This window comes from Octopus bimaculoides, chromosome 2 (genome assembly GCF_001194135.2).
Source record: "Octopus bimaculoides isolate UCB-OBI-ISO-001 chromosome 2, ASM119413v2, whole genome shotgun sequence".
Taxonomy (NCBI): Eukaryota; Metazoa; Mollusca; class Cephalopoda; order Octopoda; family Octopodidae; genus Octopus; species Octopus bimaculoides.
In genome coordinates, this window is record NC_068982.1 from 43,307,897 (window position 1) to 43,313,145 (window position 5,249).

A 5,249-nucleotide genomic window follows, 5' to 3' on the forward strand; every position below is an offset into this window, starting at 1 on the left:
TATATATATATATATATATGTAGGTATGTATGTATACACAATCATATACATCTGTACATATTATATGTGTGTGTGTGTGTGTAGACATATTATATTTGCATGTATCTATACACTACCAGCATCCCTGGCCTCCCCGGATGTAGTAATACCTAAATTAAATTCAACTACATGAATTAATTATATTTGAGGAATAATTTGCATGAAAAAGATGGGACGATATTTAGTTGGTCCTGGAATGTTGACTCAATGCATATTGTTGTATCATTCAAACGTCTGTGGAGGCGCAATGGCCCAGTGGTTAGGGCAGCGGACTCACTGTCGGAGGATCGCAGTTTCGATTCCCAGACCGGGCGTTGTGTGTGTTTATTGAGTGAAAACACCTAAGCTCCACGAGGCTCCGGCAGGGGGTGGTGGTGACCCCTGTTGTATTCTTTCGCCCCAACTTTCTCTCACTTTCTTCCTGTTTCTTGAGTAACGCTGCGACAGACTGGCGTCCCGTCCAGCTGGGGGGAACACATACGCCATAGAAACCGGGAAACCGGGCCCATGAGCCTGGCTAAGCTTTGAAAGGGCGAAAAAAAGAAAAAATTTCAAACGTCAACAGGCTGACATATTCCAGAAAATTTTACAATGCATACAGCTACAAATCACTCTTGAATCTAACCTTGCAACTATCAACTTCCTAAATGTTGCTACAAACTTTAGTAATTCAAATCAAATTAGACACTACACTACAGTCATAAACATTCCTAATCTCTACAAAATTAACACTAATTTTGTTTAAAATATTTACCTCAAGTCATCTTAGATATCTACTAACCAATATATCTTTAATGACACCTTCAAGCACTTTAATGATCCTCTTTTCCATAGTGGATTCCAAAATGAAATGAAATGCTTTTAGTACTAAAAGAATCAGCACCACAGATAGATAACTGAAGTATAAGATATAACCTAGTTTAATCTACCTTGAAAATAAGTCTTAGTAAGAGCAGTTGTAAAAATAATTTACAACCTTTTAAAGAAACATTTCTCTCCAAGACATATATAATAAAAATTATACATTATATGCCAAGTATCAATTTTGGTATACAAAATATTTTTCTTTCTTGTCTTTAAAATTGTTAGCCGATCCTTACGTGGCCCAATAGATTGAGTTATTCTCATCCTCACTTCGGTGTTCATCACGTATTATCTAATATTACTGTTCCTTAAATCCAAATAAATACCAATTAATACCTTTTAGTAATACCAACTTTTTTTATTTCATTCATTACTAATATGGTTGATATTTATAATTTTGTTGAGTTTCTTTTTCCATGATTTATACAACATATTTTTTGTAATTATTTTTCTTATTTCTCCAATTTTTGAAGATTTGCCATTATAAAGGTGCATGTGATATATACTTTAATGAATATATATTTTTTTAATCATCCCTTAGATTTCATTATTACACTTACCATTTATTGGGTTGATCTTACCGTACCACTTTTTAATAAGTTTCTTTAAACTTGAATTACAATAGCTGAATAAATTTTTATATCCCATTAGAAATAATTACGTAGTGTCGATATTTTACAGATACACATATAATTTAATATAGTTACCATATTGTGCACGGGCATATGGTGTGGTGGTTAAGAGCGCTGGCTACTAACCCCAAGATTCCGAGTTCAATTCCAGGCAGTGACCTGAATAATAATAATAACAATAACAACAACAACAACATCGAAAAATACCACACACAAACACATACACATGCACAAGCAAACGCATGCATGCATATGTGTGTGTGATTGTGTGTGTGTAGATAGATAGATAGATAGATAGATTTACTACATATAGTAAATATGACATAAGTACTCCGAAGCAAAATTGGATATCGGCAAATCAGGAGTAGAACAAAATCTGAACAACTAGATAACCAGAAATTAAAACAAGGAAACGACATATAGTAAAACCAAAGTAAAGATAATGCAGAAAGCAAATTAGCAAATGAAAAGACGACAATCGTAGATAAATCCTTTGAAAGTAAAACAATGAAACGCCACTGAAGTGCAGCCAATGAAAACAGGAGTCATATTAAACGCAGCTCCAACACCCCCACCAAAATACATCGGAAACCGGCCAATGAAAATTGTAACCATACAGAAATGGACGATCTCACTCCAACGTATATAAAATAAACACAAGCATCGAAAAAATATCAGCACTTGCCTGAAAATCGCATTGGCATGAAACTCGAGTCGCAAGAAAACTAGTTCAGTGTGTGTATGTGTATGTATATGTGTGTGTGTATACATACATACAGACATACACACACATAGAAATATTCGCACATACATACACAAACGCACACTCACATGCATACATACATATATTTGGTTCAGTTTTCTTTCAATGCCTTTGTATATATGACTCGGCGAGATGCAGATAATCTATTGGTGTTGGCATAAAGACGCAATCGTGTGTTTGTGTATACATATGTAAGTACTACACATACGTGTATATATTAACATGTAAATATACATTTTTATAGTATATACACAGAAATATAACTATATATATATATATATATATATATATATATATATATATATATATAAATGAGGCACATATATTTATGTGTGCATGTATGTGTGTGTATGCGTGTTTATGCGTGTATGTGTGTGTTTGTGTGTGTGTGTGTGTGTGTGTTAAAAAGGTTAGAGAGAGTGTGAGAGTGTAAATGAGAAATGAGTAGATATACGCGTTGAAGTGTGTTTATTGATAACCGAAATACTGGTTTGAAATTAATTTTCGGATTTTGATAAATTAGTTTGTTTTGTTCTTAGATTACAAGATAACCAGATTGATTACTTCTATATTCCTATGCATGTAAGTATTTGAGTGTGTGTTTGTGTGTGTGTATGGATTAAGTGTATATTGTTAACGTGCGAATGAACTTTGAAAATGTTGTATATATGTACTTATCTTAGTGCGTATCAACACGTATGTATTGAGTTGTACTCATATCTTTGAGCATAGATTTGTTTGTTTGAAAATGCGTTTAGATGTACAAGATGTTGGTGTATGTAACCAGATTTAATGCAGCCTATGCATTTACATTCATAGATTTGTAACTCTGTAAGGATTAACTTTATCATGTATGTATACATATATGTGTGTAAATGTGAGTGTGTGTATGTGTCTGTGTGTATGTGCGCGCGCGTGTTTGTTTGAGACCGTTATTCTTTCTTCCTGGAGAGGTTTATAAAGCTGTATGTGTAACTGTATGCACTCCACCTACACATGTCTTTGTTGTTGTTGTTGTTGTTGTAGCAGCAGCAACAACAACAGCAACATTAGTAGTGGTGGTGGTGGTGGTGGTGGTTGGTGTGGTGGTGGTTGGTGTGGTGCTGCTGACAGTAGTAGTAGTAGTTGTTGTTGTTTTTGTTGCTGGTGTTGATTTTGCGTGTTGCTAGTACAATAATGGAAACTATATTCAATACAAATGTAAATGTAGCACATTCAAAGTTAAGTAATGTATTAAATCAACTACTACAGCCGTCACTCGCAAGCGATTATGTCTTCGTAACACGCACCATGCTTTTACAAATTGTTTTAGGTGCTTCTGTAGTCGGTTTTCCTATCTTAGACCCATTGACACGTCAAATGTATCACAGTTGGAGGAAAAGTGAGGGATTTTGTGCTGGCATTCGTTAACTAGACTGCAGCCACATGAAATGGCGTTTCTTGCTGAAGGAAACAACGCGCTCCTTGATTCATAAATCATGCCCATGATCTTGTAATCGTGAGCCCAACAGTTTAACTACCAGGCCGCACACCTTGAGCAAAATGCATGCAACAGTCAAAAACGACCTCCCGAAACTCCTACATAAGTAAATCATAGAAACATAAATAAATTGCCTAAGTAAATCTTGAAAACAAACATCAATATATACAGCACAGGTTGATACAGGACGACAACTGAATTTGACAATGCGAAATATTGTTGTTGTTGTTGTTGTTGTTGGCACTCCGTCGCTTACGACGTCGAGGGTTCCAGTTGATCCGATCAACGGAACAGCCTGCTCGTGAAATTAACGTGCAAGTGGCTGAGCACTCCACAGACACGTGTACCCTTAACGTAGTTCTTGGGGATATTCAGCGTGACACAGTGTGACAAGGCTGGCCCTGATAAATTACGGTCACATCAGAAACAGAAAGTAAGAGTGAGAGAAAGTTGTGATGAAAGAGTACAGCAGGGTTCGCCACCATCCCCTGCCGGAGCCTCGTGGAGCTTTAGGTGTTTTCGCTCAATAAACACTCACAACGCCCGGTCTGGGAATCGAAACCGCTATCCTATGACCGCGAGTCCGCTGCCTTAACCACTGAGCCATTGCGCCTCCACGCGAAATAATAAACACATAAAGAAATTTCAATAAAGCAAGAAAGCGGAATCTACAAATTGATATGCAGATAAACAACAGATAAGCCGACAAATGAACAATATAAACAAATAGAAGACCAACGTACTGGCGGGCGGAGCAACGAGAGACAACGTCTTAAAACAATAACAGAATGAAACTAATCAAAATAAACTAGTCAAAACATTAGAAACCAACCGATGAAACCAGTCATGGGCTCCAGTATATATATAAAAGCCATCCATAATACCGAAAGGAGATAGTTCTCACTTGAAGATCACAGTAGCATAAAACTCTGATAGCAAGAAGGATTCGAGTTAAATTAACAAGATACTATTAATATATACCAATAATTGAGTCCTCCTAATTCTCTCGCAGATAAACTGTAACCTTCATATGTGTATGTGTATGTGTGTGTGTGAGAGAGAGTAAGTGAAGCCTCTCAATCATAATGTTGTAGGTTCTACTGTTGGATGTGGTGGCACGCTGTTTCATTGAGCAATACCCTTCGTTTCCCGATGCTCCCGTTTACGTAGTTGAAAATAAGGGCTAGATGAGAGGTGGTGCAGCTCTTTCTCCTTCCAGCTGTCACGTCCTAGAGTGGGAGAGTCGGGAAGGGATCTATTTTTTCTTGCAAGTTTATGGGCACCTAATACAATTAGCAAAGGTATTGCACATTTTACCACACCATAGTTATTCGCGGGCTTCGGGTGGTTCAAACACACACTCACACACAGTTTAAAAAGTGGGAGTGCATGTACGTGTGTGTATATACATGTGTGTACATATACGTGTATATATATATATATATATATATATATATATATATATATATAT